General features: G+C 42.0%; 1 protein-coding gene and 1 pseudogene across 1 annotated transcript in view; one reads left to right on the top strand and one right to left on the bottom strand.

The window, feature by feature from the left end:
• CCDC3 (coiled-coil domain containing 3) overlaps nucleotides 1-16,922 on the bottom strand; it is a 102,453-nt gene that overhangs the window by 67,159 nt on the left and 18,372 nt on the right. The window lies entirely within an intron of this gene.
• Nucleotides 9,062-9,523, top strand: LOC105748288 (60S ribosomal protein L26-like; annotated as a pseudogene).

The raw sequence follows: 16,922 nt of genomic DNA, 5'->3' as shown, positions 1-16,922 counted from the left end.
TTGAACGTCTTACCCACAGTCACAGAATGAGTTTGGAGCAGTACCAGGATTCAGCCCCCAGGTCTCCCCAGGCCAACACTCAAAATGGTATCCACCACTTTTTAGTGTCCAGAGGAGAGTAAGCAGTGCCTTTGACATATTTCCTTGGTGTCCCTAAATGCCTGTAGATACCAGTGTTGATGAAGCCTTTCAAGGGAAAAGAGCAAACCTGCCACCCCTGCAGAGTTAGTAAGCTGATTGCAATGCTGACAATGACAGCATCTCAAGCAAATTTCCTTGGATAGGTCTCTCCAGAAAGCATTCAATTCCAGCCATGAGAGCAACATGTTTGCAACATGAATTGACTAAAGGGAGAAGAAATGCCCTTCACTTAAGGGTTTCAATTAATCAGTGTTTCTCATAACAAAATCCAAGCCCTCAAAGGGCCTTTCCAATAAGGCCTTGTAAATGGTTTTCTAACCCTAGGAAAGACTTACTGCTGACTCCTTCAGGCTTATTAATATTTCATCATTAACAGATACATATTAAGTTCCTATTGTTCATGAAAAGGATTGGATTTAAAAGAGAGGATTCCTTCTCATTAGTAGCTTATGACCTTATTACAGACAGATAAAAACTTACAAAAGACACGTCAGGGGACTTCCCTGGTGGCACAGTGGTTAAGAATCTGCCTGCCAATGCAGGGGACACGGGTTTGAGCCCTGGTCTGGGAAGATCCCACATGCTGCTGAGCAACTAAGCCCGTGCGCCACAACTACTGAGCTTGCGCTCTAGAGCCCACGAGCCACAAATACTGGGCCCTCGTGCCACAACAACTGAAGCCCGCATGCCTAGAGCCCGGGCTCCGCAACAAGAGAAGCCACCGCAATGAGAAGCCTGCACACCGCAACGAAGAGTAGCCCCTGCTCGCCGCAATTAGAGAAAGCTTGTGAGCAGCAACGAAGACCCAATGCAGCCAAAAAATAAATTAAATTAATAAATTAATAATAATAATAAAAAAGACACGTCTGGAATAAAGCAGGTTTAATCTTCCTTAGGAACAACTGGACAGTGGAACGAACTCAGGCCCGGGCTTGTTCATGATTGGTGTCTGGATGGTATCAACTGTGTGGTTTGAGTGACCCAATGTATCGTCTAGAAAAGAAAAGCTATTTTCCCACTCTCGCTTGAGTGCCCTGTTCCACTCATTTTTTTTTCAACTGAAGTATAGTTGATTTATAACATTATATTAGTTGCAGGTTTACAACATAGTGATGTAATATTTTTATACAGTATACTCCATTTAAAGTTATAAAATACTGGCTATATTCCTGTGCTGAACATTACATCCTTGTATCTTTTTATTTTATACATCTCTATTGGAGTATAATTGCTTCACAATACTCTGTTAGTTTCTGTTGTCCAACGAAGTGAATCAGCCATATGCACACATATATCCCCATTTCCCCTTCTTCTTGTGTCTCCCTTCCACCCTCCCTATCCCACCCCTCTAGGTGTCCGCAAAGCACCGATCTGATCTCCCTGTGCTATGATGCTGCTTCCCACTAGCTATGTATTTTACATATGGTAGTGTATATATGCCAATGCTACTCTCACTTTGTCCCAGCTTCCCCTTTCCCCCCACCCCATGTCCTCAGTTTCATTCTCTATATCTGTGTCCTTATCCTGTCCTGCCACTAGGTTCATCAGTACCATATTTTTTAGATTCCATATATATGCATTAGCCTACAGTATTTGTTTTTCCCTTTCTGACTTACTTCACTCTGTATGACAGACTCTAGGTCCATCCACCTCACTACAAATAACTCAATTTCGTTTCCTTTTATGGCTGAATAATATTCCATTGTATATATGTGCCACATCTTCTTTATCCATTCATCTGTCGATGGACATTTAGGTTGCTTCCATGTCCTAGCTATTGTAAATAGAGCTGCAGTGAACATTGTGGTACATGTCTCTTTTTGAATTATGGTTTTCTCAGGGTATATGCCCAGTAGTGGGATTGCTGGGTCATATGGTAGTTCTGTTTTTAGTTTTTTAAATATCCTTGTATCTTATTTTATACCTAGTAGTTAATACCTCTTAATCCCCTTCCACTATCGTGTCCCTCCCCACTCCCCTTGACTCATTTTTGTTTTTAAGAATTAAAGGATCTAAAGCTTTAAAATGTAAATGTTTACGGAAGGCAATAAATAATGCCACTAATCTCTCTTACCCCTTTACCCTGAATTAGTCTATGAGATCAGCTTCAACTGTCTAGCAGAGCTTTGGGGTTACACAACACAGGCAGGCAAAGGACAGGTTGGGCAGAAGAAATCTCTGGGGTCTGGAGAATGGGACTCTAAGAAAGAGGTAAGGTGGGAGCCACGGGCACCAGGCAGGCGGCCAACAGGGGTCTGCAGGGAGAACCCAGAGATGAAAACAGAAAGACAAACAGCACATAGAGACTAACCCTGGTCTCCAGACGCAACTATGACCATTTCCCAGAAAACTGAGAAACCAACCCTTCTCTCTGGCCACAGAATAAGGAAATGAAAAAAAGGGCCCTTTTCTCAAAGCAAACAAACAAATGATTTAGAAAGCACCTACAGGCTTGCCACCTGACACTGTGCAGAAATGTCCTTCCTTTACTTTTTATGTATGTATGTATGTATTTATGCACACAGGCACTGGTTTATTATATTCCTTTGACCTGTATTTATGACCATTTTGCTTTACTACAAAGCTACGACAGAGGCTACATACTTTTGGAACCCTACGCTAGCTTCTACTAATATTTTAATAGTTTTAGTGTTGAAATTAGTTACCGTATTTAAAATCAAAACAGCATCACTCGGCCACATGATAAGAGTTGTAGCTGTGGGGTGGGTCTTTGTTTTCCTATAAAATTCTTCCCCGATGTTGCATTAAGGGGTTGACTAGATGACTCTTCAGCTCCCTTCTAGCACCGACATTCTTCTCCTTGTGTCTGTGCAGAGTAAATGGACTGGCCTTGAGTGCACCCCGGGGACAGAACAGGCTGGCAGCATCTGGGTTTGCCTAGGCCCCCAGGGGAAGCATGGCTCTGCCAGGTGTCACAGCTGATTTAACTAAAAGAAAGATAAAAACCAGCCATGGGAACTGAAGCTTGACAGCATTCCCTGAGGGTCTGGTGAGTGAGAACCAGAGAAGTATGGAGGAGACTAGAGGAATCTCCTCTGGCCCAAGACTCCCAGGCAATGTTTGCTCTAACCACTGAGATCCATTCCCAGAAATGTCCCCAGCTGTGTGCAAAACCACAGTGCCTGCTGAGGAAGGTGAGAGCTGAAGCTGCTAGTCAACTCCTGGGATAGGATGATGCAGAAGCAAAGGGCCTACTGGGAGAAGGGGGTGTGGGGAAGAAAAAAGGATAAAGGCAAAGATACGTTTTCCGGTCTGCATGAGCTAATATCTCCACAGGGAGAGCTGAGATGGTGGCAGATTTTTTGTTTCCAAGACAAGAAGGGGATAAATGATCATCCTGTCTTATTTAAGACCACAGCTTGATGGCCAGAGATCTCTCTTCCAAATTTCTCATGCTGCTTTGTAAAGGACAAGGACAGTCAACACATTCAGCCTCCGTGTCCACATGGGAACAATGAAACACCGAGAAAGAATGTAATGAAGAAAGCAACTGCAGTAGACTTTGGGAATAGACGTCAGAACGTCCATTTCCTAGCCTGCAAGACTCTCAGAATGCTTTATTTCCTTTCCTCCTAGTACCAGAGCACATTTCTATAGCAACTCCCAGAGAACTGGGTGCCTCATGGGGCCAGGTGGAGGTTGGCTTAAAGATCCTCTTCTTTGGGGGCACAGAAGACCCTTAACAAGAACTAGATCCCTTGTTGGATCTTTCAATTTCAGGATATATGTGCTGAGGTACTCTGGAATGATTTGGGGATTAAAGGGTGAACATTAGGCAAGAAAAGAAATTAAAAATTAATGAAGAAATGAGGTCACTCAGTGAAGCCTCTTCAACAAACCAGGATGAGAACCTTCTGCTCACTTCTGACTTTTTGGCGAAGACACATAACTGCCACCTGTGAGGCGGTCCACAGGATGAGAGTATGGATTACTCACAAAGCTCTGAGTTTAGTTACCAAGTTCTATGCCACTATGACCTACTGTTATCCCTTTTGCAGATGGAGAAACTGAGTCATGGTGAGATCACATGGTTATTAATGAGATAAAAATGAGCACTGGCCTAGCATGGATCCAAATCTACAGCTTGGCAGCTCTATTCACGTGGAAACAACCTAAATGTCCATCAACAGATGAATGGATAAAGAAGATGTGGTGTATATATACAACGAAATATTATTCAGCCATAAAAAAAGAATGAAGTTATGCCATTTACCACAACACGGATGGACCTAGAGATTATCATACTAAGTGAAGTAAGTCAGAAAGAGAAAGACAAATACCATATGATATCACTTATATGTGGAATCTAAAATATGACACAAATGGGGGATTCTGTGGCAATCCAGTGGTTAGGACTCTGCACACTCACTGCCGAGGGCCCAGGTTCAAATCCTGGCCCGGGGAACTAAGGTCCCACAGGCCACGCAGCATGGCCAAAAAATAATAATAAAAAAAATGACACAAATGAACTTATCTATGAAACAAAAACAGACTCACAGACATAGAGAACAGACTTGTGGTTGCCAAGGGGTGGGGTGGAGAGATGGATTGGGAGTTTGGGGTTAGCACATGCCAACTATTATGCATAGAATGGATAAACAACAAGGTCCTACTGTACAGCACAGAGAACTATATTCAATATCCTGGGATCAACCATAATAGAAAAGAATAAGAAAAAGAATGTATATATATGCATAACTGAATCACTTTACTGTACAGGAGAAATTAACACAACACTGTAAATCAGCTATATTTCAATAAATTTTTTAAAAAATCTACAGCTATGGTCACATACTACAACATGGATGAACCTTGAGGACACTATGCTAAGTGAAACAAGGCAGTCACAGAATGACAAATAATGCATGATTCCACTCATTTAAGGTATCTAAAGCAGTCAATCTCACAGAAGCAAAAAGCAAAACGGTAGTTGCCAGTGGCAGGGATATGTGGGGAATGGGGAGTTACTATTCAATGGGTCTAGAGTTTCAGTTTGTGCAAAATGACAAAGTCTTAGAAATCTGCTTACAACATGTGTATAGTTAATATTTGCACTATACACCTAATGGTTGAGGGTAAATTCCATGTTGTGTTTTTTAATCACAATTTAAAAGATCTATAGCTATGAGCAGCTTAACAGCTGCGTCTCACGCATCTTAGTGCTGCTGCAAAGAAGAGTTTGAAGACATATATACTATAAAGGAAAATGTCTACAGCCATAGCTCTAGTAAGAGGAATGACAAACATGGGCAAAAGATATGAATAGACATTTCACCAAAGAGGCCATACAGATGGTAAACCTGCAGATGAAAAGATGACCAACACTGGCAGTCATTAGGGAAATAGAAATTTAAACTACAGTGACAAGACAGACCACAGAATGGGAGAAAATATTTGCAAATCATATACCTAATAAGGGCCTAGTATCTAAAATATGTAAGGAACTGTTACAACTCAACAATAAAAAGACAACCCAATTGAAAACTGGGCAAAAGCTTGAATAGACATTTCTCCAAAGAAGCTACGCAAATGGCCAATAAACACATGAGAAGATGCTCAAATCATAACTCGTCAGGGAAATGAAAAATCAAAACCACAATGAAAGACCACTTCACTTCCAGCAGGATGGCTAGAATCAACAAGACAGATAATAACAAGTGTTGACAAAGATGTAGGGAAACTGGAACCCTCATACACTGCTGGTGGGAAGGTAAAATGGCGCAGCTGCTTTGGAAATCAGTTTGGCAGTTCCTCAAAAGGCTAAACATAGAATTACCATATGACCCAGCAATTCAACTCTCAGGAAAATACCCAAAAGAAAACACACATACATACATACAAAAACTTGTACAAAAACGTTGTTAGAAATATTATTCATAACAGGCAAAAGTGGAAACAACCCAAATGTCCATCAACTGATGGATAAACAAAATGTGGTAATCATACGATAGAATATTATTCAGCCATACAAAGGAATGAAGTGCTGACTCATATTACAACACGGATGAACCCGCGACACATTATGCTTAGTGAAAGAAGCCAGTCACAAAGGGCCATATATTATAAGATTTCATTTCTATGGGCAAATCCATAGAGACAGAGGATAGTAGTTGCCGGGGGCTGGGAAGAAGGCTGAATTGGGAGTGACTGGTAATGGGTACCTGTCACTCTTTTTGGAGGGATGAAAACGCTTTGGAAATACAGATAATGATGATAGTTGCACCTACATGAGAATATACTAAAAACCATTGAATTATATACTTTAAAAGGGTGAGTTTTATGGTGTGTGAATTACATCTAAAAAAAATTTGAACACAATGAGAACACACCTATCAGAATGGATAAAATTAAAAATAGTGATAAGAGCAAAGAGTAATGATGCAAAAAACTGGGTCACTCATACATTGTTGGTGGGAATGTAAACGATTCAGCCACTTCGGAAAACAGTTTGCAAGTTTCCTTTAAAATGACAAATGAACTCATCAGATGACCCGGCATATGACACTCTTGGCCATTTACTGTAGAGAAATGAAAACTTTTTTTTTTTTTTTTAAGTGGCATACCCTTTTTTTTAAAATTTATTTTTTATTTTTGGCTGCACTGGGTCTTCGTTGCTGCACACGGGCTTTCTCTAGTTGAGGCAAGCAGGGGTTACTCTTCCTTGCGGTGCTCAGGCCTCTCATTGTGGTGGCTTCCTTTGTTGCGGAGCACGGGCTCTAGGCGCACGGGCTTCAGTAGTTGTGGCACGCGGGCTCAGTAGTTGTAGCTCGCGGGCTCTAGAGCACAAGCTCAGTAGTTGTGGGGCATGGGCCTAGTGGCTCCGTGGCATGTGGGATCTTCCTGGACCAGGGCTCAAACCCGTGTCCCCTGAATTGGCAGGCGGATTCTTAACCACTGTGTCACCAGGGAAGTCACCTTTTTTTTTTTTAATTTATTTTTGGCTGCACTGAGTCTTCGTTGCTGCACGCAGGCTTTTCACTGCGGTGGCTTCTCTTGTTGTGGAGCACGGGCTCTAGGCGTGCAGGCTTCAGTAGTTGTGGCGCATGGGCTTAGTTGCTCTGTGGCATGTGGGATCTGCCCAGACCGGGGCTCGAACACGTGCCCCCTGCACTGGCAGGCAGATTCTTAACTACTGCGCCACCAGGGAAGTCCAAGAAATGACAACTTCTGTCCACTCAAAAACCTATGCATGAATGTTCAGAGCAGTTTTCATTATAGCTGATAACTCAAAACCAACCAATGTCCTTCAGTGAGTGAATAGTTAACCAAATGATGGTCCACCATAACATGGAGTATTACTCAGCAATAAAAAGAAAAACAACTTTGGATGAACCTCAGGGAAGTTATGCTGAGAGAAAGAAAATAATCTCAGCAAGTTCCTTAAACTGTATGGTTCTACTGATATAACACTTGAAATAACAAAATTCTGGAGACAGAGAACAGATGAGTGGCCACCAGGGTTTGGGAATGGACAATGGAGAAGTTGTAGCTATAAGGAGTACCACGAGGCAGCCCGAGGTGATGGGACGGTTCTGTATCTTGACTGTGCTGATAGCAACAGGAAGCTACACACACACAAACAAGTGCATTATGTGTAACTGGTGACTCAGCTCTGTGCATTTTACCAGTGTCATTACCCGGTTTTGCTATTGCACTAGTTATACAACATGTTCAACTGGGAAGAATGGGTGAGGGGTACCAAAGACTTCTCTCCATTTCTTTGCAACAGCCAGTGAATCTATATTTATTCCAAAATAAGAAATGTGTGGGGTTTTTAAAGTAACTACATGGGGTATTAGTCAATGCTTAAAAGTAATGACTGTGTTTCAATAAAGGTCAGAATTGAAGGCAGGAGTCAAGAAGAAATGACAGCCTGCACAGTACAGCCACAAACCATCACCTCTACAACATGTCAGAGGAATCCTCCTTTTAGTGTGAACTGCATACACCTGATAACAAGTCAGGAACTTCCGGTGCAGACCCACTAACTTGTGTGTCCTCACTTGTCCTCTAATCCCCCGCGTGCAGCTCTGCTATCCTAACCTACCCTCATCCTCATCTCCGGGCTTCCATTCATGCTCTTTCCTGTCTGAATTCATCTTCTCTCCACTTATCCACATCCTTCCCACTGGGTCATAAGGCCCTGCAGCAGTATCCATCTTTCCACATGGGTTAATTGTATCTCTCTAACTAGATGCTTGAGTTCAGACACCAGGTCATCTTCCTCTACCTTATCCTCCATAATACACCATACAATGCTGAGAACGTAAGGAGTATCAAAGATCTCTGTTGATGGAATAAAGGCCTGCCTGCCTCAAGATCTTTTATTATCACTCTTGCAAGCTAGGTGATGGAGAACGGGTACACACAGGGGCATGAAAGCCAAGACAACATTTCACATGTAATTGCAACTGTGTACTTTTAAAATCATCATCTCAGTTGCTTTTTTTTTTTTTGCAGTACGTGGGCCTCTCACTGTTGTGGCCTCTCCTGTTGCAGGGCACAGGCTCCGGGACGCACGGGCTCAGCGGCCATGGCTCACGGACCCAGCCAGTCTGCGGCATGTGGGATCTTCCCAGACCAGGGCACGAACCCGCGTCCCCTGCATCGGCAGGCGGACTCTCAACCACTGCGCCACCAGGGAAGCCCCTCAGTTGCTTTTTATTACAGGGCTATGACTGATGCATAGGAGGTATAATCTGATCCATTTTACGGATAAGGAAACTTAGTTCAGAGTGGCTAAGTGATATACAAAATCACAACTGGTACTGAGTCAGAGTTAGAAACCAAGACTCATCCTAAAACCTTAACGAGATGCAAATTGCCACTTTAAACTTTGTTTTTAAAAATTACTGCTCTCTTCCCTTTTGCGGCCACTGCTGAAGCACCAGCGGCCAAAATGAAGTGCAATCCCTTTGTGACTTCTGACCCAAGCGAGAACAGGAAAAGGCATTTCAATGCGCCTTCCCACATTCGCAGGAAGATTATGTCTTCCCGTTTCTAAAGAGCTGAGACAGAGGTACAATGTCCGATCCATGCCCGTCCGAAAGGATGATGAAGTTCATGTTGTACAAGGGCACTACAGAGGGCAGCAAATTGGCAAAGTAGTCAGGTTTACAGGAAGAAATATGTCATCTACGTTGAACGAGTGCAGTGGGAGAACGCTAACAGCACGACTGCGCATGTGGGCATTCACCCCAGCCAGGTGGTTATCACCAGACTAAAACTGGAGGAAGACCGCAAAAAGATCCTCGAACATAAAGCCAAATCTCACCAAGTAGGAAAGGAAAAGGGCAAATATAAGGAAGAAACAATTGAGAAGATGCAGGAATACAGTAATCTTGAATACAACTTTCATTAAAAACTGTTAAAAATGAAAAAAAGGGCAAATTATTAGTAAATTAAGATGCAAATATTCCCAAAATGAAGTGTAACTTTTGCAACCCAAAATATGGTACTTAGCCAACACCTTGGGGTGGCTGAGGCCCTATATGAAGAGGAAAAAGGAAAAGCCTTAAAAAGTGGGGATAGAAGAGCAGACTGTGATCAGGGAACAATTGGAGGAACACAGGAAAAGCCCCACTTCCAAACATATCCTGAATCCAGCCATACCTCTCTAGCACCACCGCTGTTCCCTAGACCCTGCCTCCATCACTCAGAGCACATCACTCCACTCAACAGCTCCCCGAAGCACAAAGATCTAAACTTGACCTTGCTTAGAAAGCTCTAAATGGTCCGGGTCCTGCTCACCTCTCTAGACTCATCTCATTCCATTCGTCCCCACCAACAATGCTCCCTTCACACCTTTCCATCCCTCAAGCATGCCTAGCAGGGTCTTGCACAGCGGCACTGGCTTCTTCTCCTGCCTGGAATGTTTTGCCACCTGACCTTTGTACAGCTTGCCCTGTCATTCAGACTTCAGTGTAGCTGTCACCCCCTCAGCCTAAAGTAGTTGCTAATTCCTCTTTGTCATTTACCACCCTCTTTTAATTCTTTGCCAAACATCATTAACTGACATGTTTCTTATTGACTGATGTATTGATTGTCTCTCCCTCATCCCACTACAGTGTAAGCTCTAGGAGGGCAGGGAACTCTTTTCTCTTTTTTTTCTTTTGTATTCCCAGTGCCTGACATATAGCAGGTATTCAATAAATATGTGTACAGTGAAGGTCTGAATGAATGAATGAATGAAAAAGACCACCACCCTACCTCCTTCACAGTTCTGGTTCTACCTGGCCAATGAATGACCTATTAATGGCAATCTAAAAGTTACTAACATTCAACTAGAGGATAAGTAAATAGCATGACCCTTGATATCACAAAAAGTACTTTGAAAACAGTAAACCGCTGACCCTTGAACAACACGGGGGTTAATCCACGTATAACATAGTTGGCCCTGTGCATCCTCAGACTCAACTAACCATGGACCGTGTAGTACTGTATTTACTACTGAAGAATATCTGCATATAAATGGACCCGTGCAGTTCAAACCTGTGTCATTCAAGGGTCAACTGTATTACAGATCATCTTACAAGGTCCAGATCAAGCCCCCTCTCTTCTCTGAAATCTTCCTGGGATACTCAAGCCCCATTGATCTCCCCTTTCTCTGACTTCCTAAAGCTTTTACTGCCTACACCACTCATGTGATACTTTACAACCCTCTTCTTCTTTTTCTTTTTTGCGGTACGTGGGCCTCTCACTGCTGTGGCCTCACCCATTGCGGAGCACAAGCTCCGGACGCGCAGGCTCAGCGGCCATGGCTCACGGGCCCAGCCGCTCCGCGGCATGTGGGATCTTCCAGGACCGGGGCACGAACCCGCGTCCCCTGCATCGGCAGGCTGACTCTCAACCACTGCGCCACCAGGGAAGCCCTACAACCCTCTTCTGTATTTTGGTACCCATGCCTACCATGTGAGGGAACCATGCTAGGTCCTGGGAATACAACAACCAGTAAAAAGGAGTTTATACCCCGGTTGGGGGACATGAATAGTGAACCAGTATTTTCATAAACCATTGTATTTGTGATAAGTGTCACACACACACACACAAAAAAGTGTGCACTAACGGCATAATCAAAGGACAAAACCAGACCAGCTGCATAAAGGAAGGATAGCAAGTAGGAAGTGCGTCAGGGAAGTAACAGTCTATGAGAAGAAAATCTCTCAGTTTTGGGAGGCAGGAGACCACGGAGCAGGCAGGATGGAGAACATAAATAGCATGAACTTGAAGCCGGGAGACCCTGATCCCACTTCCGGCTCCATCACTGTCCACCCACATTCCTCAGTTTGTCTGAGTTTCAACTGACTCCACTGTGATAAGAACAGAATCACGTTCAGTGTTTACAGAACCCTCAGAGAAATAAAATATAACCCCTTCGTTTTCCAGAGATGAAATTATTTAATTTCAATGAACAAGATACCTATTGAGCATATATTAATTACGTGTTAAGCATAAACATCCATCAAAGTAAATGGATTTGCCCAAGATTAACATTAGTCAGTGGGCACAGACCATATTAGAATCCACATCTGCTGAATCCCAGGCCCTGAATTCTTCTCATAGGTATCCATCACCCTCCACAATCTGGTCTATGCAACTCCCACTACTCTCACTGCCAGAAGCCCATTCCAAGCTGAAATGCTGAAACCATTCCAAGCTCCATGTTGACTCCAGGCCTTCTGAAATTCTGGGCCCCTTTGCGAGGTCACACATCCCCCCTTCCCAGCTCAGAATGTGAAGTGTCCCCCATCCACACTCAGTTCAGGTAACACCTCCTAGTTTGCCATTCACCTAGCTGGTCTAGAGCAGTGGTTCTCCAAGTCTGCAGATTCCTGGGGGATCCAGAGATCCTTCAGGGGAGCCCATGAAATCAAAACTATTTTCAGAACAATACTAAGATGTCTTGTTCACTGTGCTGACATTTGCACTGTTGGTGCAAAAGCAAAGGTGAGTAAAACTGCTGGCACCTAGTGCAAATCAAGGCAGCAGACCAAATGACACGAAGAGGCATTATATTTTTCAGTGCCTTGTGTGGGCAGAAAAGAAAAAGGCAGTTTAAGAATGTCCTTGATGATGGGACTTCCCTGGCGGTCCAGTGGTTAAGACTTCACCTTTCAATGCAGGGGAAGATTTGATCCCTGGTCGCAGAGCCAAGATCCCACATGCCTCAGGGCCAAAAAACCAAAACATAAAACAGGGCTTCCCTTGTGGCGCGGTGGTTGAGAGTCCGCCTGCCGATGCAGGGGACGTGGGTTCATGCCCCGGTCTGGGAGGATCCCACATGCCGCGGAGCGGCTGGGCCTTTGAGCCGTGGCTGCTGGGCCTGTGTGTCCGGAGCCTGTGCTCCGCAGTGGGAGAGGCCACGGCAGTGAGAAGCCCGCATACCACAAAAAAAAAAAAACAAAAAAAAACAAAAAAAAAACCATAAAACAGAAGCAATATTGTAACAAATTCAATAAAGACTTTAAAAATGGTCCACATCAGAAAGTCTTAAAAAAAAAAAAAAAAAGAGAACGTCCTTGATGAAGCAGTAAAAACCATTAATTAAATCCTGGCCCTTGAGTACACACGTTTTTAATATTCTGAAGAAATTCAGAAACACAGAAAGCACTTCTGCTGCTTATCAAAGTACAGTGGTTGTCTCAAGGAAGAGTACTTAGGTGACTGAGTTCTGAGTTGAACTAGTGGCTTTCTTTGTGAAAGACTATTTTTACTTGAAAGGATGAATGACAGAAAAACTATGGATTTGAGTATTTGATAGACATTTTCTTGAAAATGAACAAATAAGCCTCTCACTTCAAGGAAAACTAGCAGTATTTGCTGCCACTGATAAAATTTGAGCTTTCAAGCAAAAATTAGAATTTCAGAAAACTTGCCACTGCATGCTTGACATTTTTCCATTGCTTCAAGACTTTCCTGATGAGATCAATGGTGATACTGATGAAAAGGGTTTTTTAATATTGTATAATTAAAAGTCTCAATGTTTTCAACATCTGTATAACTCTGAACGAGTATTTTTCACATGGTCAATTCATCATGTTACAAAAATCATGCATGGATTAAAAAAATCCATTCAAAGCGCAAGAAAGACTATTGGATTTTCATGTAGGAATACAAAAAGTTCATTGATAAGGTTTCTGATTCTGCACTGTAACTAACTTTTAAGAAACTATCACTTTTTGAGTTTTGATGAGGTATCAAAGAAGACTAAATACAGAAAAAGTACTTAACTTACACTTAACAAGTCACAAATACTTGTTAAACTGACGTTATACTCCTCCATCCCTAAGGGATATCTTTGTTCTTGAACAAATAGTGTGGTAACCTAGACTGCCTAAGCAAAGTTCCAGGGACATTTTAAATCAAATACTTCTAGAGCTTTATGAAAGATTTGGATGAACTGAATTACGATTTTCTTGACCCATTTGGGCTCGAATTTCACTTTAAAAACTACAGATCCAGAGAGTAGCATGGACATATATACACTACCAAACGTAAAATAGATAGCTAGTGGAAAGCAGCCGCATAGCACACGGAGTTCAGCTCGGTGCTTTGTGACCACCTAGAGGGGTGGGATAGGGAGGGTGGGAGGGAGGGAGACGCAAGAGGGAAGAGATATGGGAACACATGTATATGTATAGCTGATTCACTTTGTTATAAAGCAGAAACTAATACACCATTGTAAAGCAATTATACTCCAATAAAGATGTTTAAAAAAAAAACGACAGATCCTCTTTCCCATTCCTATTTGCTTTTGATCATCAAGAAATAAATACTGTTCTTTCCCCCCCTGCAGTATGTCCTATGCAAGATTGACCAGATGTTCTTGATGGGCCCAGTCAAATAGGAACATCAGCTTCCAGTAGCAGTCAAGATGAAGGAAACTGCATGTAGCCTATGAGTCCTACTGATGTCAAAATCTCTGCACATAATACACAAAGCAACTACCTGAAGACTCTGAAAACTAAACAACTAGAGGCTATGGGACCTCTAGTTGCAGAGGGGGCAGAATCATTGAACTATGCAGCAAAAACTCTAGGAGAAATCTCCTATTTCTATCTAGAACATCAAGTAAAGGAGCCCCAGTGTACTACACAGTAAGGGGGAAATCCCTGGTTTTCTTCTCTTTTTCTTTTCTTTCCTCACCCGGCCTTGCACTACACCAACCCCAGTCTCAGATCTGCATTGCCGCGGTGGCACAAGAAGAACAGACACCCTAAAGAGTCCTATCTATTAAAGAAATTGAATGAGTAGTTTAAAACCATCCAACAAAAGAAGACTCCAGGCACAGATTATTTACTGATAAACTTTACGAAACTGTTATGGACTGAATTGTGTCCCTCCAAAATTCATATGTTGAAGCCCTAACCCCAGTACCCCAGAATGTGACTGTATTTGGAGACAGGGCCTTTAAAGCAGTCATTAAGTTAAAATCAGCCTGTTAGGGTGGGCCCTAATCCAACCTGACTGGTGTCCTTATAAGAAGGGGAGATTAGGACAAATGGAGAGCCACTAAGGATGCTGACACACAGAGCGGGGATCCTGTGGATAGGCAGCAAGAGGGAGGCCATGTGCAAGCCACAGACACCTCAGAGGAACCCAACCCTGCCAGCACACGGATCTCGGAATGCTGGCCTCCAGAACTGAGAGAGAATAAATTTCCGTTGTTTAAGCTACCCATTATGTGGTATACTGTTTTCCATAGAAAGCTAATATACAAACATTTAATGGAAAAAAATACCAATTCTACACAATCTCATCCAAAAAACAGAAGAGGAAAGAATACTTCCCAACTCATTTTGTGAGGCCAATATTATCCTGATGCTCCTTTTTTTATTATAAGAAAACTACAGGCCAATATTCCTCATGAACATACATGTATAAAATCCTCAACAAAATATTAGCAGATTAAATCCATCAATATATAAAAAATGGGATTTATCATGAGAATATAAGGGTGGCTCAAAAGTTAAAGACAAAGAGTTTTGAAAGCAGCAAGAGAAAAGCAACTAGTTACATAGAAGGGAACCCCATACCCACTCCAATAAGACTATCAGAGGATTTTTCATCATAAATCTTGCCAGGCAAAAGGAGTAGAATGATATATATATTTAAAATATTGAAAGAAAAAGAATTGCCAACCAAGAACACTATTCTGTCAAAATTGTCCTTCAAAAACAAAGGGGAAAAAAGGGGCGGAGAGGGGAACAAAGGGAATGTAATTGATATAGCCACTGTGGAGAACAGTATGGAGGTTCCCTAAAAAAAGAACTACCATACGACCCAGCAATCCCACTACTGGGCATATACCCTGAGAAAACCATAATTCAAAAGGTCACATGTACCCCAATGTTCATTGCAGCACTATTTACAATAGCCAGGACATAGAAACAACCTAAATGTCCATCGACAGATGAATGGATAAAGAAGATGTAGTACATATACACAATGGAATATTACTCAGCCATAAAAAGGAATGAAATTGGGTCATTTGTAGAGATGTGGATGGACTTAGAGACTGTCATACAGAGTGAAGTAAGCCAGAAAGAGAAAAACAAATATTGTACATTAACACATATATGTGGCATCTAGAAAAGTGGTAGAGATGAACCTATTTGCAGGGCAAGAACAGAGACACAGACGTACAGAACGGACATGTGGAGACAGTGGGAGAAGGGGAGGGTGAGACGAACCGAAAGATTAGGATTGACATATATACACTATCATGCATAAAACAGATAGCTAGTGGGAACAAGCTATAAAGCACAGGAAGCTCAGCTCGGCACTCTATGACAAGCTAACTGGGTGGGATGGAGGGAGTGGGAGGGAGGTCCGAGAGGGAGGGGATATAGGTATACTTATAGCTGATTCACTTCCTTGTACAGCAGAAAATAACACAAAATTGTAAAGCAATTATACTCCAATGAAAAAACAAAGGAGAGATAAAGACTTCCTCAGACAAAGGCTAAGAAACTTTACCACCTGCTTTATAAGACATGCTAAAGGTAGTTCAAGTTGAAATGAAAGACACTAATTAGAAATATGAGAGCGTAAGAAAGTGTGAAACTAGTTGATAAAGGTAAATATAGAGACAAAACAATATTATATTACTATATACTATAAAAGACAAAAGTATTAGAAACAACTAAAACTGAATGTTAACAAATATATAAAGGTCAAAGTAAACTGTGACATCAAGAATATATAATGTGGTGGGGAGGAGAGGGAAAAGACAAGATTTCTTGTATGCAAGTGAAGTAAAGTAGTTGTCAGCTTAAAACAGAATGTCATAACTATTCGATACACGATATATTACTTAAGCCCTTAGTAACCACAAAGAAAATATGTATAGAAGTTATACAAAAGAAAAAAGAAAGACATTTCCACTAAGATCAGGAAAAAGACAAGGTTGCCCACTCTCACTACTATTATTCAACATAGTTTTGGAAGTTTTAGCCACAGCAATTGGAGAAGAAAAAGAAATAAAAGGAATCCAAATCAGAAAAGAAGAAGTAAAACTGTCACTGTTTGCAGATGACATGATACTATACATAGAGAATCCTAAAGATGCTACCAGAAAACTACTGAAGCTAATCAATGAATCTCGTAAAGTAGCAGGATACAAAATTAATGCACAGAAATCCTTTGCATTCCTATACACTAATGATGAAAGATCTGAAAGAAAAATTAAGGAAAGACTCCCATTTATCACTGCAACAAAAGGAATAAAATACCCAGGAATAAACCTACCTAAGGAGACA

This window comes from Orcinus orca, chromosome 2, assembly GCF_937001465.1.
Source record: "Orcinus orca chromosome 2, mOrcOrc1.1, whole genome shotgun sequence".
In the NCBI taxonomy this organism is placed as follows: Eukaryota; Metazoa; Chordata; class Mammalia; order Artiodactyla; family Delphinidae; genus Orcinus; species Orcinus orca.
The sequence above is the reverse complement of the archived record's forward strand: the minus strand, read 5'-3'. Positions and strand labels throughout refer to the sequence as shown.